The sequence below is a fragment of the Mustela lutreola genome, chromosome 6 (genome assembly GCF_030435805.1).
Source record: "Mustela lutreola isolate mMusLut2 chromosome 6, mMusLut2.pri, whole genome shotgun sequence".
In the NCBI taxonomy this organism is placed as follows: domain Eukaryota; kingdom Metazoa; phylum Chordata; class Mammalia; order Carnivora; family Mustelidae; genus Mustela; species Mustela lutreola.
The window spans coordinates 20,558,682-20,583,148 of record NC_081295.1 but is presented as its reverse complement, the minus strand read 5'-3'; the positions used below and the strand labels follow the sequence as shown (position 1 = coordinate 20,583,148).

At 44.1% G+C, this 24,467-nt stretch overlaps 1 protein-coding gene across 5 annotated transcripts in view; it reads right to left on the bottom strand.

Annotated features, from left to right (window-relative positions):
• FYN (FYN proto-oncogene, Src family tyrosine kinase) overlaps nt 1-24,467 on the bottom strand; it is a 209,934-nt gene that overhangs the window by 172,996 nt on the left and 12,471 nt on the right. For 3 of the 5 annotated variants that reach the window (XM_059176822.1, XM_059176827.1, XM_059176828.1), the window contains exon 2: nt 7,447-7,486. The exons of 1 other annotated variant lie outside the window; for it this stretch is intronic. The gene's annotated coding sequence lies outside the window, so the exon portion shown is untranslated. Of the gene's footprint in view, nt 1-6,591; nt 6,697-7,446; nt 7,487-24,467 lie in introns of all 5 variants that reach the window. One more of the 5 variants, XM_059176823.1, reaches the window with a different exon arrangement.

The window sequence follows — 24,467 nt, the reverse complement described above, 5'->3', positions numbered from 1 at the left end:
TTGGCGGTTGGTTCGAACTCACTATTCAGGACTCATCTCTTCATCAGCTTCTTGTCTGAGTCTTGTCCCTCCCGCCGGTGCTCCTCCTATCTGCCCCTTGGCCTGCTCAGCCAGACAATTCTGCTGCCAACACCTGTCCATCTAGATGGCCACCTGTGGAGGGTTTTCTCCAGTTCTGTGCCTCACCAAATTGCTCTAACTGCCTCCTGTTTACCATCTGCGGCTGGTACTATCGCCACGAGTACGCCCCAGCTTGCCGATGTGTCTGTTCTCTGGACCCCTCTCTGGCCTCTGTCTGGATCCCAAGCTGGTCCCAACCTGCTACGGACAGAAACCTGGCTCTTCTATCTGGCAGGGCAAAAGGGAACAGGTTTAAAGCAATTCGTATTTTAAAGTCTTAAGGATGTGCACTGAACCCAAGTTCGATGCAAGGCAAAAGTGTGAGAGGGTGGCTAACTAGAGGTGTGACCTCGGTTCCCCTAAGTGTAGCACATCATGATGCAGAAAACATGTACATCTCACAAGACCTAACAGTTCCAGGAGTAGCGTTCTTACCCTACACTGGGCAAGCTGTCACAGAAGTACCATTCGTGTCTGAGTGCTATGTTCTTAAGGGAACGCCTCCAGGGGGATGTGACCACAGTGGCAGAATTCCTAATATTAGGTACTGTAAGAACATCTGTAAGGTCAGGGCTGATGGCTGAGGAAAGGGGGATCTGCAGGGATGGGGCTCTGCAGTGCCAACGAGCTGTCACAAGAATGATGACATGGAGACTTACCTGACGGGAGGACTCTCACACAGGGTCACACACACAGGGACGCATACAGGCCTACCATGGAAGAGGTGGCCTGAAGCAGGAGGTGCTGGTCCCAACCTCTGCTTCTGCCTCAGCTGACCTGCATCCTGGCCTCCGTTTCCCCCTAAGACTGGGAGACTATGATTTTGAAGGCCCCTCCCTGCTCTCAGAAACCATGATTCCTCAACCTCACATTAACCCCAATCTGAGAAAGAAGATAAACATGGTCTTGCCTGTTCTGTGGCCTGGGAGACCAGATGGGCTCTTAGGTCTCCCAAGGGCCCCTAGTAGGAAAAATCAAACTCATTGGAAGTATTATGTGAAACCAGTGGTCATAAGCTTTATGTTTCAGGAAATGAAAAATGTGGAAAAGAGAAGGTGTGGGAGGCAGAAAAATGTCCACCCCCTCCCCAAGATTTTCACTTCCTAATCCCTGCAATCTTTGACCATCAGCTCACACAGAATGGAATGCTGGGGTCTAATGAAGTGAAGGATCTTGGGAGGAGGAGCTGATTCTGGTTTATCCAGCAGGTTCTAAAAGCCATCACGGGCATCCTTACAAGAGGGATGCGCAGGAGCTCTGATAGAGACGCACAAAGGAGAGAAGAGAATCTGAAGGGAAGGCTGAGGCTGGACTGATATGGCCACAAGTCAGAGGAGCGCCTGTACCACAAGGAGCTGGCGGGCAAGTAACAGATTCCCTCCTGAGCCTCTGAAGGACATGTGCTCCTGACATCCTGCTGTGGGCTCTGACCTCTAAAATTGGGAGAGAAGAAAGCTGTTGTTTTCTGCCGTCCAGTGTGCAGTTGCTTGCTACGGCAGCCACAGCAAATGAATACGGAGATTTTCTACTTAAACTTTTGTGTAGCCCCCCCGAAGTGGGCAGTAAAAACTGTGGTTAGGGGAAAAGCTTGAATTTTCCCATATTTTTAGTTCTCTTCCCCATACACACAGCAGTTCAGAGCAAGTGCAGCTCTGCTTTTGAAAGTGTTTGGGGGCAGTGACAAAAGTATCTTCTTAGCCATTCTTTACACATATTTTACTAATAATCTCTCCTTCACAGGTGATTTCAGCAGACAATAAATCCATGCAAGGCAGACGACCAAGGGATTCCAACCTCCCCCCAGCAGGCCTGGCTGCAGTGGAAGAAATTATGCAGCAACTCACGGCTACAGGAGAAAGCCTGCAGAGTAGGTGGGAGCTTGTCTTGATTCTCCATTGTGACGTGGGCTGAGTTTCTCCCCACTCTCTCCTGGCAGCATCCAGCTCTCTCCTTGTAGAATGATGAATGTTACTGAGAGGAGGACAATGAGATGATCCTGAGCCCAGGAACAAGCCTCCCCAGACTCCCACTCCTACAGAATGCCATCGTGGAAAGTCACTGTCACGTGGTCACCCCCAAGGGACCCCCTGGTGGGACCTGTACAAGAGAACATCCACCGTAGAGTGGAAACAGAGGGTACTCCCAGTTTGAGAGCTACTTTTGGATCTTGTGACTTCCCAGATATAAGTCCTGGGGCAAATCATTTCATTTCTGTTGGGTTTCGTTTCCCTCACATGTAAAACAGGACTACTGAGTAAGATAAAATGTGGCCTAGGATGGTGGTTAGCCCACAGATGTTTGTTAATGTTTGAGGAACAAATGAAGTATGCGTTCGGCATCAAAGACTAGACAATTCACCCGTAATTTTCCAACTCTTTCCTTGGATTACAACTTAAATTTTGTTATCTGTAGCTCTTCTAATGGTCACCAACATCTGCCTGAGTTTATGTCTAGGAAGAGGAAATCTTTTATTATCTTAGAAATTCAGAATGGCAGAGGACATATTTTTTCTTCTCCCACAGCACTTAGGTTTATAATGCAGAAGATTTATATAAAAGAAAATTGGTCAGTTATTATACGTGATGTATAACAACTGTTTTCGATGCAGGACTAGAACTATTTGCTCTTTGACCTAAAGCACAACTCCATGGAAGTTCCTCCCTCCCACCCAAATCGTTCCCAAGTCACCAGGAAAGCAGGCTGTAGGAAGCTTGGTCTTTGCCCGTGCCCAATCTCCAAGAAAATGGCTCAGGCTATGTGGAGGCTGAGGCAGGGCATGGAGAACGGGAGACAAGTGGGCATCCTATAAGCCCTGGGGTTGACAGCCCTAAGCATGTGAATCACAGAAGGCCTAAGGCACAGTCCCATCTGCACACCAGGGCTGCCTTCTCCATTCCCCACACCTACCTAGTGAGCCCTCCGCTCCATTCCGGGAGGAGCGGCTTCTACAGAGGGCAGCGAGTTCTGCTGACGGGTGTTCTTCCCTCCTCCTCTTCACACCTTACGGCAATCAGCCCACACAGGGACACGCTACACCCTGACACCGTCCCCTGCCCCACATACAGACACATTCTCACTGAAGACACATCCTCATATCTGTGCACTCCCCCCAAAAAGCACTGCTGACCTTCTGACTCCTGGAAAATCCTATTCCTCCTACTAAAGAAAAATCTTACATGACTTAATTTTTCTACCGCTCAACCAGCTATATGGGAATCCAATATACATGCCTTAAAGCTTGGTTCTGGATGCAGTCTCAAACTTTGAACCAACTGTTTAGAATGACTTTTTTTTTCTTTCTTTCCATTTTTTTTTTACAAAAACTATCAGCTCCACATTAAGAAACTAGGATATCGTTATCAATTCTCTTGGGACTTATTAAAACAAAAGAAATTGGAAAATGGAGCAACTTCTACGTACATTCTACATTTATGGATGAACACTTTAAGGAATTCACTGGGAAAAAGGAAACATTCTAAAGCATTCTGTTTACTTTTCTTTTGAATGACAATTTTTATTTCGGTGCCCTCTGTAGCTATCAAACAGACAGTAGGATCTATGGCCGTATTTGTGGCCCGAAGGCAGTCATCTAAACCCTGCAAACGTAATAGCAATACAGGGATTCTGGTTCTCACTGAAACTACAAAAATGACAGGTCTCTCTCGAGGCAAGTGCCAAATGCTTTCAATCATGCTAGACAAAGGCCACACAGCATGCATGAAAATCATGGAGGATACATGGATCTCAAACCTCTTTCCTTGGCTCTTTGAAAGTCATTACAACCAAAGTAGATGTTGTTTTCACCAAACCCATTTAAATCATGATTTAAATTACCAAATAAGAGAAACCAAATTTAATTAGTTTTATTTTTTAAAAAGTATATTTTTGTCCTTGTGACATAGTCTGATTACATATTCTAAAATTCAGTTGAGTATGGGTTTTATTTTTAGAAGATACACTGTATATATTTAAATCAGTGATTTATGTAAACCATACTCAGAAGTGTATCTCTTAATAATTCAAGAAGATTCTGTGAAAAGACCAAAACAAAGCAGTATTAATGTCTCCCTTCTGCTCTTACTGCTCCTCCCTCTTTTATCCTTAGACTTTCTTTGCTTGCACGATTACTTAATTCTTAAGGATTATCTATTCATTTGTCTGCTTGGAACTTTGTACTTTTGAAGAGGAAGCCAAGGAGTGATTGTCTTATCTCCATATAATGCTATTAATTAGCATGGTTTCTACAGATAAAACCTATAGATGGAAAAAAGAAACATGATTGCTGGAGTACACAGAAAGATTTTTTACCTTGCCACTTACTAAAGTGGCTTTCGTGGACTCTCATTATCCGCTATTTTGGTCATGTGCCATTCTCTCACGCCTGTAGTCAACATTTTAAGAGGGCATTCTAGCAGTCAGGTCCTAGGCTTAGCACGTGAAAGGAGTCAGATCTGACAAAGCTTACAGTTCAAGAGGGAACAGATACTAGATGACTACTACACAAATGACTATACAATAATGGTAGCTTTGAAGAAGGGCATGGTGGCACGGCAACCCTGTGGATTGTGAGGGAGTCTCAACGAAGACCTCTCTGGAAAGTAACATTGCTTTTTTTATCACTCATAAAACTTTTTAGAAAGAAGTCACACAAATATATTATCCCAAATATTGTATCAATTTTAAGGTAGAGTATGGCATGAGAAAGAAGGCTCTAGACCCAGATATAATTAGAATCCTTGCTGTTACTGTGGTGCCTCAAGCAACTCATGGTAAAGGGACATGGTTCCCTCACAAGATCGTTTTAATGGTCAAGTGTGACACAGAGAAAGCACTCAGTATGTAGTATAAGCTCAATAAACTATAGATAATAATAATTACAGCATTTAGTTGACTTATCTTTGAGCTTTCACATATCGAGATAAGGCTAATTTTCCATTCATAGTTCTATCTTTACAAAAATGTTCTACTGAATGAGAAAACTCAAAAATCCATTTAGAAAAAAACACACCATGACTTCTGTGATTTTTCTTCCCTTGGGTTGGCCAGCAGGTATCATTTAATTATACAATGGAGGCACACTCTATTCTAGATTCTTCTTGGCAGATATATAAATACAGGCGAAAAGAACAATTTATACATCTGTGCTCAACAGCTTTCTATCAGCATTAGAAAAAAAATCTGGAATTGGAGCTTTCGAATTAGAACTTTTAAAATAGTGAACTCCCCTAGGGCAGTTAAGTATTTTCCAGGTCATTAACTATGGGACCAAGAGGGTGCAGCAGGCGAGAGTCCTTTGCAGGCAGCTCAAATTCATGCAGCCCAAGAAGCATTTCCCACCATACTTTTAGCATCTCTTATTCTGAATTGCCCTCAGTACTTAAACAAATACCCAACCTGCACGACAGGGTCGGTCACAATTCCCTCATTAGACACTCCCTGCTGCCAGGGCTGTACATGAAGGTACAGACAATAGCTCCCAACCGCTGGTAGGCCTTATTAACATCCTTCACACTCGTGGCTAACAGGGCTTTATCCTTTTTGGTATAAAGACCAAGTAAGAAAACACAAAAACTGTCATTTGTGTTTTTAAGTTAAAAAATGAAGAATTTTACTCGATCCTGGAAGAGGGACCACATTACTGATAAGAAAAATGAGGCTTGCACAAGAGAAAAGGTTTGCTTAAGGTCTCAGAGCACGTGAACAGCAGAGCTGAAGCAAGACTCTAATTCATTCCACTCAGGGCTTCCCACCCCATTTACTGAGCCGTCTTGTCTGCCTGGCATTGGGTTATACTGAAAACACAATGAACAGACCCGCCTCCTCCATAAACTGGACCTCCCCCTTTCACGGTTGTAGGATTCACCTCGCACAAGGCAGGGCAAGCCCTGCAACCTGGAACAGCTCCAGGCACTTCCTAAACCATCCCGCCAGGGTTCTGGCTATGCCAGCTCTTCCACACTATACCGTCCCGAGATGGATCCGGGCACCCAAAGGCTCTTCTGACCTGCTGTGGGGCCAGCCTGACCAGGAGGGCCACAGTGCTGGCCCTCCCCACGCCTCCCGCCCCCATAGGGAGTATCTTTGCCAGCCTTTGGCTTCTATAAGCCAAACCTAAGCACACCAGGATTTCAAAAAGGTTCCCCTCCAATCTAGCCCTGACTAGAGCCTGAGTCACCTTGGTTTGCATGAGCTGAAAAGGCCACGAATGAAAGTAGATCACAGTCCATTCTGCAGAAGCTAGGGGGCTACAGGGGTCAAAGGTCAGGGGTTGCTCAGAATTGTTCTAGAAGGAGGTTGCAGATAGTATACTTCCTCAACTTAAAGGTAGAGCAACTGCATAAAGAATGGCTCTAGTTCGGGGAGAAGAACCCGTCTTACACACCAAGTTCAAACAAGAAATAACCCCAAGTCATTCTTAGACGATGAAGTAGAGCCCCTGAGTGCTCAGCCCCTGAACTGCTGAAAAATTACCTCCAAGGCAATGTGATTGGGCCGTGGAGACCAGGGCAGAATAGGATCCCACGGGTGGCGAGTGAGACATGCTTAAGTCCAGCCTTTCATGGGAACCCAGGGCACCTGGGAGACGAGAGAAGGACAGGCAGAGAAGACTCAGCAAACGCTTGCAGAAGCAATGGATACCTGGTTCCTTCACACATGCCCTCCGTCAGGGAGCTTTTCTGGACAGTCCAGCCTCAGTCTGAGCTTCCAGAGCCCCCTCTGCACACTTCTATCACATTCTATAATCATTGCCTGTTTACTGGTCGGTCACATTCATTTTTGTCTCAGCAGATTCCAGCATGGTGCCTAATACCCAGTGAGCATCAAAAAGTGTTCAGTGAATGAAAGAATGACCTGTGACACAGTGACTACAATTTGGAGGTACAACTAGGGCAGAGGTAAGCAGTAGTCATCTCAGAGTAGAGAAAAAATGAAAACAGAAGGACTGAAGGGGACCTTCCTTAACCAGTCTGAAGACAGAGTGCTACCCACCCCTCAGCAGCCCCTGAAGGCTCATCAGCCACAAGACAGCTGTCCCATTCTATTTCTGGGGTAAGGAGACCCATCGTAGAGCTAAAACATATGTTTCCCATAATTATCAAAACCAAGTGTTACAACTAAGAGAAAGGAGAAAATGGCAGATCTACCTAAGTGAGGGAAGAGTTTCTATTCATGTACCAACTCCATCTCCAACTCGAACTCTCTCTTAGAAACGTACAGACTTCAGTCACGATCCCAAGTTCAAAGTGGACCAAGTCCTGGGTCCCAGTGGGACACCCTTTCTAATTCACAAGGCATGTGCTCTCAGTGCAAAACTTGTCAACTTACTTTTTCCACGTCTAGATCAGCATCCTGCTTCTTCAAAAAACTGTAGAAGAAAAAAAAAAAAAGACATCAAAAGAGAACCGAACACTCTTTGCCTGGAAACCTCCCACAAAGTACCACCATAGAATTTCCATGTGCTTCAGACAATCAGCTTGCTCACAACTTTTTTCTCGTTCACATAATTGTTGCTAAGTCACAGTTGCCACAAACACCTGCCTGCAACTGCAAAGACCTGGCCCTCCACCATCAAAGGAGGCCCACACGAGATTTTGAGTTTCTGGAGTCAGGAAAGATAAAGATGGAGGTCTTACACACACACACACACACACACTCTCTCTCTCTCTCTCTCTCTCTCTCTTCTGGGTGCCTACAAGTCATCCATAGTTGGGACCCATTAAAAAAAAAAAATGAGTCTTCCAAGGTCTTGTTCAACTCACCTCTTGACTTAGATCTTCCCTTAGTCCCCAACCCATATGTGCCCCACTTCCTGTCTGACTTTGGGTGGGCCTCAGTTAAAACAGCCTTCTCAGGATGGCCCCTCTTTCCCATCAGCTGGTATTCCCCTCTCCGGGAGGTGTGCCAGTCCAACTCACCCATAGAACTCAAGTCCCAGGATTACCTTAGAACCTTGTGCCAAGTCCCTGACAGAGCTGAGTGCTGATTCTGTGGCATCTGTGCCCATTTCACGTTACTCTTTAAAGTGCCAGGAGCAGACAGCAGCTTTCCAGTTTGCTCATGCGCTCTGCCTACAACCTGCCAATATTATGGTTCCTCATTTGTTATATGCAATTTTAGCTATTTGAACAAAGCTTCAGTTTTAATAAGATGTTAAAAGAGAATAAAAATGGCTGACTGGAATTATGCTGATAGTGTTAGGGAAGAAAGTAAAAGGTTTGAGGAATGTGAATAAAAAAGCAGAAATAATTTTTCCTGTCGTAGTAGAGACTCACACTTTTTTTCATTCTGATTCTTCGCGTCCTGGTCCGTGGTTTAAAATACTGCCATCACAAATCTCTATCCCCATCCAAACCATCCCAACGTACACACAAAAGAATTTTTGCACTGTTTGAAAGGGTGCATAATTAACAGTAACATCTTTGTTTTCTTTAATCAAAGATGACTCAGAATGAAGGAAAGAAAAAAATGACCGTGGGGAAGAGAATTAGAAACTCATATATTGTCTTCTGCAGATGGGTATTCAAATCATGAACTGACTGCAGACATGCAGGAGAAGCAGCATGAGGCTGGAGAGAGAGAATGTGCTAGAGAGCACGGTAATACAGCCGGTAACTTAGCAACCCACCTCACCCCAGCTCTTTCGTGCTTCGGACACACTGTCCTGTCCTAACTGAGATGCTACCAGGCAATATATGCCTTTGCTTCCAGTGAACCCACTGGGGATGCAGACCCTGCCACACTGGAAAAAAATGGGAATTCTCATTGTCCAAAAAAAAAATTTTTTTTTAAAGATTTTATTCATTCATTTGACAGAGAGAGAGAGAGAGATCACAAGTAGGCAGAGAGAGGGGGAAGCAGGCTCACTGCTGAGCAGAGAGCCCGATGTGGGGCTCGATCCCAGGACCCTGAGATCATGACCTGAGCCAAAGGCAGAGAGGCTTAACCCACTGAGCCACCCAGGTGCCCCCCCCCCATCATCCAAAATTTTTAACTAGCCTCCCTGTAACCAGCAAAGAGTAATTCAGTACCATTAAAATTTTTCATCAGGGGTGTCCAGATGGCACAGTCAGTTAAGCAACCGACTCTTGGGTTTGGCTCAGATTGTGAACTCAAGGTCCTAAGATCGAACCCTGCACTGGGCTCCATGCTCAGCTCAGAGTCTGCTTAGGTTCCTCTAGCTCCCTCTCCCTCTGCCCCTCCCCGCCTCTAAAACAAATAAATAAATCTTAAAAAAAACGAAAATAAATAAACAAAAACCCAACTTTTCACCAAAAGGAACATATATAAAGTAGAAGTCTGACTTCCACTCGAACGTTTTTCAAAGAGGTTTAGGAAGGCGGTCATTTGGATTTACAGAATGGAATTTTCTATTTGCAAGGCGGAAGATTCCTTCACCTGCCACAGAAAGTGCACTTGGAGAATGACTACCCTTTCCCAAAGCAGTAAGCAAATCCACCTCCCTCATGTAGACAGCACAGGTGCAAGGGCACGGGATGCCCAGTTCAACAACAGGGTCTTGAAGAATGAGCTTCAGCTCTGTAGCACTTCGGCAACTCGTAGCAAAAGGAAAACTGAAAACCTGTCTGGAGCAGCTGGCTGACTAGTGCAAAAGGGATATTATCCTTCCGTGCATATATGCAGCTTCATCCAATCTCTCTTTCGGGCTTTCAAAACAGATGGAGTTAATTAACAAAGACAATACATATATGTAACATCCCGCAGCACAAAGCAGAAGGATGCCACAGCTTTCACTTCAAAGACTCCCAGCAAGCACGCCCGAGATATTTTTAGGCATCAGCTCCATTGTTTCAAAGAAGACCTGGTTTGGTGAAATAAAACTGTCACAAAGTAAAATTCACAGGACAACCCCATCTAGTACGAAGAGTGGCATCTGTTTTTAAAACCAGGCATCTCTGTCTTAACTAAAGGGTGTGTTTCTAGGAGTTGAGAATAAATTTTGTCATGAAATGTCTAAGTGGAATAGAAGAACCTTTTATTTGGGACACCTGGGTGGCACAATTGGTTGGATGTCCATCTCTTGGCTTTGGCTCGGGTTGTGATCTCAGGGTCATGAATGAGACTTCTTTCAGCCCTCTTCCCCTCCCCCTTCCCCACAGACCTCCCCTCATGTACAGGTGCACCCACATACTCCCTTTCTCTCAAATAAATCTTTAAAAAAGAAAAAGTATCTTTTATTTGTCTTAACTTTAAAAAACCATTCTTTAAAAATTCATCAATTATCCCATTTTATTTTTATTCTAAATCTAAATTTTTGGAATATCCAAGTTTTAAGTTTGCAAAGCTTATTAAGGCAAGATAGATCTCTCCTTCCCTGTGCGTGTGTTTTTGTACAGACACAGATGTGTATATGTGGTTACACAAACCCTTTCAACAGTTGACTGTATTCAACTGTGGGCTTCTGGGCATTAGGGCATTTTCCATGCTTTTATTCTTCCTGCTGAAGTAGTGCTAATGTTTTGTTTGAGAAACATGACTGAAGTGACCCAGATTCCCCAGTGGAAAAGGCTGATCCATGAATGTTGCAAATGTGTGACCGCCTGCAGGAATGGAAGCCAGAGAACAAGGCCTTGGCCAAAAACGAGCTACTCCCAACTATTTAGATCTGATCAAATCCTCTATCTTTAGGAGAATACACAGAGATCTTTGTTCTTAGAGAAAACTCTAAAAATAAAACTGAGAAGTCTTCAACTATGGGTTTTCTCTTGATGCAGCCATCCCCATAGCCCCACCACTCTCCTATTTCCAACCATCTGGGGCACGTCTCCCGCGGCACCCACCACAGGCACCTTACCCCAGGGCAGAGGAATAAAGAGACACAGTCAACGGGGCATCAGCCACAGGTTCAGAGAATGGCAAGAGGCTTGCAGGACTACAGGGCAGAGAGGGAGTTAAGAGGATGGTGGTAGGTTGCTGGGAGAAAGGTGGGAAACTGAGGCAGAGGCCAGCTAACAAGTCAGCCAGTTGAAGGCACACTCCTGGGGTTACCAGTGTCTTTTCTACTTGCCTCTATCCCAGGAAGGGGCTGAAAAATAGATACAGCCTCCAGCATATTCCTGGCACTGGACAAAGCATCGTCACTCCAATCTCACCAACCCTGCTGGGTTCAGGACAGGGTTCCCCTAATTAGCTTTTGCTGTCGGGCCCAGGACAAAATCACCTTTTCTCTCCTGTTTTCCTTTGGTCCCTCTTCTGTGCAGAACTAGATTTCCTCTCAGTGTTCTCACAGCACTTTATACTCAGTACCTGCTTCACGGTCTCCCCTGCTCAGACGCCAGCTCATCTGTGGCCAGGGCCATGCTGAGCACAACAGGGGTTGTAGCACCTCTACTGATGGAGGGGTGAAGGATGACGAGGGGTGGTGACAGAGTGACTAATGAAGAACTGCCCGGACCAGGATGAAGGAAACAAAGCTGCCCTGACTCAAGCTGCAAGTACAGGGGGTGGGGGGGGACGAATCCAGGGTGTGTCCACATACCACACATAGCTTATAGAGAACCAGAAGATGACCTTTCCTTCCATTTAGTCCTGTGTCTTTAGCTATAAATAAGTGACAAAGATCCAATCTGGAGATTCCACTGTTATTTTTAATACTGGCCAGTGTTTCCTTTCTACTTAAAAAAATGTGACTGAGAAACTAAGGTTCAATACATGACAGTCAGAGTCACAATTCCCGAGTAAAGAAGGAGATGTAAGGGATATCACAAATCCGAGATTTGAATCCTGGTTCTTGGTTTTTGTTTGATTATTTTAAGAAAAGGAAGATTGAGAGAGAAATGAAATACACTTTTCTCTTGCCACAGAATCTTCTCTATTTCCAATTCAACCCTTTTTAGTTCTTGAAAAAGATTTAAAATATTCATCAACCTGCCAAAAAACATCTGCATGTTACTAGACACGTCTATTCACATCTGAATGGCTGCTTTCTGCTCCAACGATCATAGCTCTATTCAATCACAACTAAAGTGAGAACCTCCGGACTGTACGTGGTGTGATGTCAATGGCCACGAGGATGAAATGGCCCTTGGACAGCGACTTCCATATCAAGTATGTCAACAGGGGCACTGTGCCTTCGGTTATTAACTTGGGATCTAAGGCACAAAAAAGACCAGGCAGGGCCAGACTCTGCCACAATTCCAAAGAAAGCTGAGACACATACAGAGCATACACAGAAGCTCCTCAATGTTCCCTGGTGAAGGGGCGGCCCCTGGCTCCCTGCCTGAAGCCTGGAACAGGCCCACTCTCTCAGTGGGCTTCCTGAGCCTTCCACAGCTGCACACAGACACGCGGCGCAGTGTTTGGGACCAGCCACGCTCAAGGTCGCCACAGTCTCCTGTGTGCCCAACAACCGGGGCAGGCCCTGGAGACAGGAGCCAGCTCAGACAAGGCCCTTTGTTGTGGGGTATTCCTCAATGCCTGGTTTCCCCAGGAAAAATGTATTTTCCTTTAGCCATTCACTCTGGCCCCAGACTGGGTCATTCTCCTATGTTCTCCTCCACATACGAACCTTCTAATAAAGTTCAAGATGGCAGCAACCACAACCTCTTCTCTCATCTTACCTGTGCTCCCCACCCGGCTCCCTGCCAAAGGTATGGTGACCCAACCACGTTCACCATGGTGAAGGGCACAGGGCCTTGGTAACAGGTCGAGAGTCCTGAAGGAGTTTGAAGAAAAGGGTCTAGTCTGTGAGAGGACAGCAAAGGTGGCTGGGGATTGCCTTTGAGGATTCTAGCCTGGGAAGACGTGATGCGGCTGCGCCAATGTCCTATATCCTTTGTCCTACTACCACATTCTTACTTATTCTTATTTATGCTTATCTACCTCATTTATTTACCTCACTGATAAGGTAATCTGTGCTTATTGTAAATCCAGAGCCCCGTTATGATACTGGAGCTTTCCCCTTCTGGCTAGTTTTTCCGATGCTGATGGAACTGTTACGCTCCAGCTCCGCACCTCCATTCTGCATGAAACAACCCATAGCTCATGGTACTCCTCTACTTCTGCTAGAGGCAAATGGGGACATAGCCCAATATGAACCATGTACCTAGTGCAATTACCTGCAGGGTCGATTTCAAGTGGTAAGGTGCAAACTAGATGCTGTATCACCTAATGATTCCTCTCACCATTGACCTTTGACTTACTCTCTAAAACACACAATTTTGGTCCACAATGAGGGAGGAAGCAGTTGGACCCTGCTCTATTCCCTCTCTATGCTATTTCTTTGTTCTGGACTGGGTGAGGGAAAGGGTGCAGGAGGGGTCCCATACCACACAGCCCACAGGGCCAGGCAGGTAAAAACAAGTGAACGAAGCAGGTGAGGTGGGGCTGGGGGAGCTGAAGGGCCCTGCCCCCACCCAGAGGACAGCTGCAGCATGGCTGAGGCAAGCTGCCGTCCTGGGAGAATGCAGGCTCGGTTTTGCCAGACCTTCCAATTCTTTTCAAAAGAAACGGAAAATCTCCATTTTTATGTAAAACTGCCTGATTTTTAAATGTTAGTTTAATTTTTTTTAATGCGTCACGTGGTCTAACAAAATGTAATTATCGAGGGTATAATCCAGCCCATGGACTGGTTGGCTATCTTTCTGAGTCATAAGATCTAGCCTTTGGTTTCTCTTAATATTAAATAGGAAATTGGCTGCTATCTGCCCCTTGGGGTTATTTAAGAGCACAGAGGGGGTTTTTATTATCATGTAACAAAATAACCCAAGCACATTCAGATGCACAAAGCAGAGTAACAGGATCCCTTGTGTCTATGCAAATGTTAGTACTATGGGGCTTCATGTTTTGTAGAATTATTCGAAATGTATAATTACACGGTAGCTTCTAAATAAACAAAAGAGGTAACTGTAATAGCTTTAGAGGAGGAAGGTGTGACCAACTGGATCGAGCAGTGGGGTGGAAGCCTGAGTGGAAAGGTGCAGAGACAAACCCTGTGCAGAGACAGGTGGTGTAGACAAGCCTCTCAAGACACACAGCCATAAAGGCAGCAGAGCAGTGAGGCGGCTGCTACGCGAGAACACGAGGTCAAGACACCGTATCTTCAAGATGGATGAAATCACAAATGTCTGTACGGTGCTGGAATGAGCATCATGTCAAAGTAAACAAACCCTCCCCCAAGTACCAAGGAAGAGAATTATGTCAGCAAAATACTAGACAGTACTAGGGGCAATAAAAATTTTATTAGTAGGAGTTAAGAAGCCAAGATCTAGTTATACAGGTTTTCCTAAACAAGAAGTCAGAAAAAAAAAATCTCTACTACAACACACATTGCCCCACATTTTACACTGTGCCATTTCTGTATTTGTCCTTTTTAGCCTACTTCTAACAGTCTCTCTTTGCTAAAATACATTAGTTGCCATGGAAACGATGTCATAGTGTGTAAAACCATTTACTGTCCTTGGAAAGGCATTCATGATAAAAACTGAACAGTAGCATGTTTTAGAAAGAGATCCAATAGAGAGCAGGTGTGTAAGAACACCACAAGATCTCAAAATCGCAACTTCAAAGTATTTTGCCACCACTGTCATATGTCCCAGTTCCCCCCAAGTCAACCGGAGGGGCACCTCTCCTCCTCTCATACACCAGGAGTACTTGAAACAAAATCTCTGATCTAATGCTGGTGAAAACAATGGACTCCCTGTAATGCACACTTACTTGCCTGGTGGGGCGGGGCTGGGAGGCTGCACCATCAGAATGGTCTGTAGGCATCATAACACTTCTGCTAATGGGAAGGATTTAGTCCTGATACCTTCTGCTATCGTCATGAGAGAGAGAAAAACAATATCTAGTACATAGAGATTTAGACTTGCTTTCCTTATTGCCACAGATTGGCAAGACAACCCCCCTTTTTCCTTTCATTAACTCAAAATAGACCATATTTATTCCTCTGAGGTAAGATATTAAGCAGCTCTCATGTGCTACGTTGGCAAAAAACAAACAAATGAAACAAGGAGACAAGGTATGGGTCCCTTGGAGACTTAAAATCTGGCGTGGCCAGTTGGGTGAGGCTGGGAGCATGAAAGGCCTCCTGGACTTTGGGGAAGGGCCGGGTTTTATTCTAACTGCAGTAGGAAGACCATGGAGTGGTGTTGCCCCGCAATGTGATCTCCCAAAGATTTTTAAAAGCTCACTCAGCTGGCGCGGGAAGTGGAACTGGAAGTCAACAGTGGAGGAGCATAGAGCAGTAACGTTATCAGAACAGTCCCGACCAGAGAGGACAGTACAAAGCAGATGGAGAAATGGGAGCTCTAACCAGGGTGACTTTATACCTTGGCTCCTGTGTGAAAGTGTTAGATTCCACCTACTGTCTTGGGAGCGATTAAACATCTGCACAGATGTCTCATTTTTTTTAGACCACGTATTAATAGCTGCATCAAAATGATGCAAGGTTGAATTTGCATCATTCAGTCAAGATTGAATTTGGTGAACTTCACTTTGCCTTTCTGACTTCTGCCATAGTCTGCCTGCTGCTGGGTGAGATGACCCATGATGAAGAGTTTTCGTCCTGATGTGATTAAGTCTGAAGGTGACCAATAATGAGCCACCTCTTTTGCTGCCCTTCTACAATCCTGGCCTAAGCAAATACCTCCCTTTCAAGGAAAACATGCAGGATGCTTATAAAATAAAGAATACTTGGACACAAGCGGTTAAGGGCAGCTAACTCCTCCTGGTCTCAGTGGGTAGAGCCCCCACCAGACACTGGATGTGATGACGGGCTGTGCTGTGGCCAGAGTTGCGCAAGACACCTGTTAGAGGGCCGATGGGAAACAGAAAATTACAGGTTAGGTGTACATGAAATATTTTTGGGAAATGATTCTTCTCAAGAATGGCCTAAATGGGGACGCCTGGGTGGCTCAGTTGGTTAAGCAGCTGCCTTCGGCTCAGGTCATGATCCCAGCGTCCTGGGATCGAGTCCCACATCAGGCTCCTTGCTCCGCAGGGAGCCTGCTTCTCCCTCTGACTCTGCCTTCCACTCTGTCTGCCTGTGCTCGCTCTCACTCTCTCTCTGACAAATAAATAAATAAAATCTTTAAAAAAAAAAAAAAAAAAGAATGGCCTAAATGCTTGCGTTACAGTGTTTTTGTCATTTACTGATGGCTAGCTATTTCACTTTGCAATACTCCTTTCAGCAGTAATGAGATAAAAATGAAAACCAAGTGAAATGTGAAGCACTAAATTTTAATTTTTCAAGAAATCTGGTGATGAAATGTTAACTCACATAAAATGTTTGTTGAGGTTTGCTCTCCACCATGGGAACCCCAGTGACACCCTTCACGACACGAACCATAGCCACAGATCTGCAGAAATCAGCAACTACTTCAAATGGGAACTATACTGTAACGAGGCTGTGTCCAAGGACAATTTAACACGTGCAGCCACGGAAGACTCACTAACATAGCACTTGAGGAAGCATGACCTTTCTTTTAGGTCAAAAGATTGCCAGGAGATCACCCGCATTGGGCTCCCTGCTCAAGTCTGCTTCTTCCCCTCCCTCTGCTGCTCCCCTTGCTTGTGCTCTTACTCCTGCGCTCCTGTTTTCTCTCAAGTAAATAGATAAAATTAAAAAAAAAAAAAAAAAAAACCATTGCTCTTCTAACTTGATTCTGCTTATTTCTGAGTTTGGATTTTCTGGGCATATGTGAAAAGTAAAGCAATAGCTTTCAATGTGTTGGCTTCGTTAGCAGAAGAAAAAAAATTAACAGTTAAATGATTCCAGTTTTATGTTAGTATTATCAGGTGTTTTATGCAGAAAAGTCAATTAATTCCACTAGTGGTTTGATTTTTTTCCCCCCCATCTATTTCCTGGGCTCAGACAAAGCTTGTGAAGTTCATTCGGTCAGTGGGGAAACATCTGTTATCGTGAATGCTACTGTAAATTGTAAAAAGTTTAACACGAGAGATGAAATTGTTTTTGTAGTGAAATACAAATACAAATTTTATGATGCTAAAAACAACTGTCCTTACTCAATCAAGAAATCTATGGAGCAGAGGAAGTCACTTGGAATTGTGGATGCATAATTCATAACTGCCAATTCAAACAAGGGGGCTATATCCTACCAAATGCAAAAGAAACTATAGATAGAGATATAGATGTAGAAATTGACAAGTAGGAAAACTAAAGTACAAAAATATTACAAACACGTCAGCACCATAATAGGTGTCTTCTATTTTACCACCTGTCATCCGCAACCAAGTTTTAGAAATGTATGAGAAACGACTCTCTAAATCAACCTAGTTGTTTAGTAATGGTATGATAGATGAATCCTGTAAAGTTTGGGTGCGTTCTGTTCCAAAACAGTTGGAAATCTTTCATCAAAGCAGTAAGTGAAGCGCCAAAACACTTCAGCTTTTAAAGCCTTTAGCCAATTGCAGTTCTTAAAAACAAGGCTTGCTAAAAGGAAGATGCTGAAAGTTATCCCGACAAAGCCAAGGAGGAACTAAACTCAGTGTCCAAGATTTAATTCTGAAATTATCTTGGGATGTTTTGAAGGAACTAAACTTCAGGTGATCTTTTGATGGTGCTCCTAATTTTAACTGGATATACCAATATTATGAACCAGAATACAGCGAAGTAATGAAGATCTATGATTTGTGTCACCTAAACGTGATAAGCCATTCAAAAGGATCACAGTGGATTTTATTTTCATGAATTTAATTAAAAATGTGGGTTTTTTTTGAAGATTTATTTATTTGAGAAAGAGAAAGTGTGTGAGAGCAAGCAGGGGGAGGGGCAGAGGGAGGGGGAGAGGATCTCAAGCAAACACCCTGCTAAGTGCAGAGCGCGTCTGGGGCTCCACCTCACGACCCTGAGGTCAGGATCCGAGCCAAAATCAAGAGTCAGACACTCAACCAACTGAGCCACCCAGGAACCCCTGTAAAAATATTAATGATAAAAACCTGAATGGGGGTAAAATTGGGGTGAAAATATTTGGGTTAAAATATTAACACACTTCTAGGTGAAAAAAATAGTCTGAGAAAAGCCTCCATTTAGCAGAATTTGCTCTGAGCTGATTTGCATCGGTAGATAGAGCTCTTTTCTCAGTGAAAAATATTTCACATTTTCATAAATGCCAACTGAAGATTGCGACAATTTCAAATATTGACTATAAGACACAACCTTGAAGGAAACTGCAGGCAAATCTATGAGAAAACTTAAAGCACTTCATTCTTCATAAAAAATATGTGACATAGGTATTAGAGACATACGGCTAAAAACTGACTAGACTGAATATATACCCCCAAATAATTATGGTCTTTGCTCTTTCAAATGCTTAATCAGTATAAAAAGGTTTGTTTTTTTTTTCTCTAATGTATATGGACACCTCTTTAATTTTTTGAAATTTTATTTTTGAAATTTTGAATAGAACCATTTCCAAGGTCCAAAATATTATTGAAATGATGTCAGTTAATAAATCAACTTTTTAAAATTCTGTAATACGATTTCAGGGACTCCTCTCAATACTGTTAGGATCCCACATCTCTCTCTTGGCTCCCACTGAGAGATGTGGGAAAATATGAGATGCATTTATGTATTGAGATGATACACTCAAAGCATCAAATTTTCTAGTAGAAAAATACATAAACAGTGTTCTAACCACACCACCAAACTTTTTTTTTTTTTAAGATTTTTATTTATTTATTTGACAGAGATCGCAGGTAGGCAGAGAGACAGGCAGGGGGTGGGGTGGGCCGGAGCAGAGACCCCAATGCGGGGCTCAATGCCAGGACCCTAGGTTCATGACCAGAGCCGAAGGCAGAGGCTTAACCCACTGAGCCACCCAGGTGCCCAAACCTACGCTTTGTATAAAGCAAGACAAAAAACAAAAAGACTAAAGATTTCCCTTCCCAAATCATTAGGCATTTCACAAAACAGCAGGTTTTAAGACATCTTCGTCAATGCAGCATCCTTGTATGAATGTCAAAGAGAGATGAAATGTAATTGAAAAGAGCGAACTGGTTTGGTGCCCCCTCTCTCATTTAGTGTTCTGGAACCTCCTTATGAATTACACTTGAGAAATGAATCCCTTCATCAACTCATTCTTTATTTAGCGGGTGAGGACTGAAGAACAATGAAGAGCTTCTCTTCTTATAGACTATAACCTCTAGGACTCACCCTGATACCTTTAAAATACACAACTGAAGGATCACACCCAGTAAAAATTCTTTTCTAGTCTCCAGCATCACAGTAAACTCATTAAAGAAAGGCCTGGAATTCTAATACTTTCCACTGACCCGAGGCTCCAGGGCAACTGAAGTCCTTCCTTCCAGGGCACGTGGAAGGAAGCTAAACAATGGGAAGCCCCAGATCCCCACTTCGCGGTGGGAGATCTGGTACACGACTCTGCTCCTGCACAGGGCAGATCTCCGCACTTCTTGCTCAAAAGGAACTTCGTACAGGCATGTTAAGGCATGACTTACTCGGAAGAACAAGCGTCCTCTAAGAATATAAGCAAGGGACTATGCCGCCATCATTGTTATCATCATCATCAAGAGAAAATACAGCTCAGACATTGTGGCAGGGTTGAAGTTTATGCCTAATACACAACTGTAGACAAAAATGTTACTTCAGGGGCACCTGGCTGGCTCTGCAGTGGAGCACGTAACTCCTGGTCTCACGGTCATGAGTTCAAGCCCCAAGCTGGGCAAAGAGTGAGCCTGCGTGCATAAATTTATTAATTAAGATTTTAAGAAGATTTTATTTATTTATTTGATACAGAGAGAGAGAGGACACAGCAGGGGGAGCGACAGGCAGAGGGAGAGGGAGAAGCAGGCTTCCCGCTGAGCAGGCAGCTGGACTCCGGTTCTATCCCAGCACCCCAGGACCATGACCTGAACGGAAGGCAGACGCTTAACTGAATGAAACACCCAGGCGCCCAATAAATAAATATTTAAAGAATGCTACTTCATTTCTCCACAGTTGAATTCAATTTGATCATGACCATTGCATTTCTCATTATGGCAAAAAAACACAATCTTGCCACTTGATGATAACTTAATCTCTTCAGATTTAAAATTTTTAGTTGTCTCACTCAGGGCATTCGCTAAACCTATCTCAAGCTTCTTCCCTGGGGCTATCTACCTTTCCCCGCCCCCGCCTGGTTTAGAGGACAGACCACCAGGGGATGGGTGAGGACCCAGTCCAGACACTGCCCTCCACACCCTCACCAGCCTCCCTGGGATGTTTCTTCCTTTCGTTGTTGGGTGTTGGGCCTCCTTCTGCTGCTCTGCTGATGTGACTGGTAGATGGAGCCCAACCAGTCTCCAGGAGTGAGATTGCACGGTTCCTTCTGTGCAGCCTTCATTCTGCCTCCAAGCCGCTCGCACCCAGCTCCCTCTGCACCTCCACATGTGCCCCCGAGGGCCTGCAGTCCCTTGGGATCTCTCCTATGCCACATGCACGCACGCCTTGGGCAACTGGGAGGCGACAGCACTTCGGGGCTGGTTTCTGCCTAAACATGTCCCACTGCAGGGCACCCCACAGGTGGTTTCCTTCCAGGGTGCCAGGCAAGGAGGCAGAGTCTCCTCCACCATCCCGAAGGAGGGGATCTTGGCGACCCATTCACTTCTCTCTAGTCTCCTCTAATCTCTCCCGGCTCCCTGCTCCAGGTACTTCCTCCTTCCTGCAGCCCCTTTCCTGCATGGCTTACTGTACAATACATGCCAGGCCTTCTGAGATCTGCCTCCTCGGAATCCACAATCATTTTTCTAACAAAGCCTGTCTCTTTTGAGTGAAGGCCTGGGCTAGCTCTGGTCTCTGAAACATGCTTCAAGGGCCTGTTTTGAAAGTCAAAAGCTGAACAATGTCTTCTTTGTCCTAGACCATATTCTGTCCTCCCCCTGAAGTAAAGGAATCCTTAGCCTCAATGGGGGAGAATCCCAGGGCAACAAGAATTAGAAGGGAAAGTAAACTGAATACTAGTCTAAGATACTATCACCACCAAAGCAGCTCATTATAATATGCAAGGTTTCAGAGACCCCAGGACACACATCCAGGATTTTTAAATTTTTTTTTTTTACGTAAATTCTATACCCAGTATGGGGCTGGAACTCACAACCCCAAGATCAAGAGTTGTACCCTCTCTTTGCTGAATGGGCCAGCCAAGCACCCTATCATTCAGGATTTTTTTTTTAAAAAGTGCAACATACTGACATGTCATTCTTCTAGAAGACATAGTTTATAGTCAACCCTGGAACAACATGGGTTTGAACTGTATACGTCCACTTATACATTGATTTTTTTAAATAAATACTGTACAGTATTGCAAATGTATTTTCTCTTATGGTTAATTTTCTTAATATTTCCTCTAGCTTACTTTATTGTAAGAGTAGGATATGTATTATACATATAACATACTAACTATGTTAACTGCGAAGATCAGTGAGGCTTTCACTCAACAGATAGCTACTAATAGTTACATTTTGGGTAAGTTAAAAGTTATACATGGATTTTTCGACTGCCCAAGGGGTCAACACCCCTAACCTTTGTGTTGTTCAAGGGTCAACCACGTACATATTTGAACCCAGGGCAAAAGAGGTCTATGGCTTTTGGTTTCTTGAAGTATTTATAACTAACGTTCTTAATCACTATCCCAGAGATGAGTGGAGATCCATTCAACAGGAAGCCACCCTTGTTCAGCGTCATTTTAGAACTCTTCACTCCCCTCGATTTCCTTTTCCTAAGACCTTCCTGCCTTTGGTTTCCCCTTCTCCATATGTGCTGTGTTCACTCCTCACATCCTCAAAACCTCAGCTCCTTCCCTACTGTATCCACCATCCCAATTCCCAATTGCTCCCTACCCAGCCTGAATCCAACTTGCAGCTGATTCAATGAATATTTTCTTTAGTCTCTTAGACACCCTCCTCACTTGACTGTTGAAATTAATTCTCAACTCTAGGTCACCACAAGGTCAGATTTTCCATTCCAAAGTAACAAGTACTACCAAGCAAAAATCACAAAACTGGCCTAAAGGAAACCATTAAAAAGACCTACAAATTCCAAAGGGGCCTCACTATTTCTCTGTAATACTTTTTTTTTTTTTTTTTAAGATTCTATTTTTAAGGAACCTCTAAACCTAGCATGGGCTCGAATTCACAACCCCAAGACCAAAAGTCACATGCTCCACCAACCAAGCCAGCCAGGCACCCTCTCTGTAATACTTTTTATCCACTTGTTAACATGTTACCCTACATTTTCATGGCTGTTTGGACTTTTTCTAGATTCTTTAAGCCCCACTTTCATATCCAAACCTTCCAACCCTGTATGATGGCTCAGTCTCCAATTTTATTGAAAAGCTTCAGGACACTCCATGTGTCAGTATCTTCATCCTTGCAGTAATAGTTAGAAATCACACATGTAAAATACTGTGCCTTCCCCTCAGTAGGCATTCAAACTTACAAAGAACTTTCCATGTGTTCTTTCTCGTTCCAAGTTATTGCTAATTTGAGAGCAATAGTGGGTTGAAAAGTGGCCCCCTTCCCACTATAAAACATGCCCATCTGGGATTTGTGAATGTGAGTGACCTCATAGGGAAAAAAGGTCTCTGAAGATATAATTAAGGATCTTAAGATGAGATCATCTTGGATTAGGTTGGCCCCTAAATCCAGTGAAAAGTGTCCTTATAAGAGAAGGGCATGCAAAGACACTCAGAGGAGTATTGGAGGCAGAAATTATAGTGATGGTCTAAAAGCCAAGGGACACCAAGGACTGCCTGCAGCCACCAGAAGCTAGGAAAGAGGCATGGAACAGAATCTCCCTCAGAGCCTCCAGAAACAGCCAACTCTAGTGACACCTTAATTTCAAGACTTTTGGACTCCAGAACTGTAAGAGAAATTTTTCTGTTGTTTTAAGTCATCTAGTTTGGGGTGATTTGTTGCAGCCACAGAAGACGAATACAAAGGCTCCTTCTATGCCAGTACATCATGATCTCGCCCCTGCCAACTCTTTGCTGATCCATTATCCCCTCTCTCTCCAGTCTCACCAACTTCACTCTCATTAGTGGATCATGTAGGAGGTTCTGCAAGCCCAGCTGAGCGTCCTGGTGGGGAGCACAGAGCAGGGCTCTTCCCACGTGTCAGTTCTGAATCACAAGGCACAAGAGCATTACTGTGGGAGTGAAGGCCAGGATACTTCATTCCCTACAAACAGAACCTCGGTCACAGCTAGGGACAGGAGATAGGGAAGGCAGTGCAGTTTGCCTTGGGCACCCAAGATCAGGAACTCTTAACACCTTCCCAGGCTGGAGCATACTTAGGCCAAGGTACAATCAAAGAATGTTTGGGGCTGCAGTTTTCCAAGTGCCAATCCACCTTGTATCGCACTTAGGTATAAACTAAGCAGAACTTCCCTGGAACTACTGACACCCATAGACACATGTGGCTTTGTTCATTAGACTGTAGTCCTTTAGGTCCTTCCCAGCCACACATCACTGGCCTTCACTGAGCAATTCTTGGCCTCTTAGAGAACCACCTCCAACGCTTAGCAGTCTGAAATCAACAATCTGTTGGACGATGACTACAGGAGAGTGGGAATTATATGGGCAACCACACTTATATGAAAAGAAGCATGTGGTATGGCACACTATCTACCTATGCTTTGGACAGGATTTGGAAGTTGGCATCACCGCATTTTCACCCAAGGAGTAGAACATAAGGCAGAACCTGAAACACTGTGCAACCAAAATCCGGATTCTAAACATGACTCTGAGGATCTACCAATACAGAGGACCTAATGTACTACGTACAAGAAGAAAAATTCAAGATGCATTTCCTTCTGGAAGTACTGAAAACATTTGTAAGACCTCCCAGCTTGGAAGCTTAGAATCATAATCAGCTAGCTTTTAATAAATGCACAGTTCAGTGCAGTACTATATAGCACAAAGCAAATTAAAGAAGGTGGGCTTTCAGCCTTCTGGAAGCATGCTACTGAAAATGGACAACACTGACAATGCTGTGCACAAAAGTGACTGAATACGAGCAAACCGGATAAATACACGAAGTGGTGACATCACATGCATTTTGGAGAAAGTGCATTTTGACAAACATTGACAGTTGTGCTGTTGTGCATTTTGTTACAGAAATGACTTGAGTAATAACCCTAATGGAAAACATTTTTAAGGTTTATTTTTAGTCTTTCTTTTGAAGGATATGTAGAGGCTCTCGTTGGGATATGGTGTTAGTCATTACTTTGTAGGACATTTCAGTTCATGGAAATTTCCCCCCCCTACTTAGGAGATTTTCCAGATCGTGATACTACCAAGTGAATAAAATTAACACATGGAGAGGAAGGCACTCCCACAGCCACAGCTGGGTGTCACGTGGCTGAGGGACTC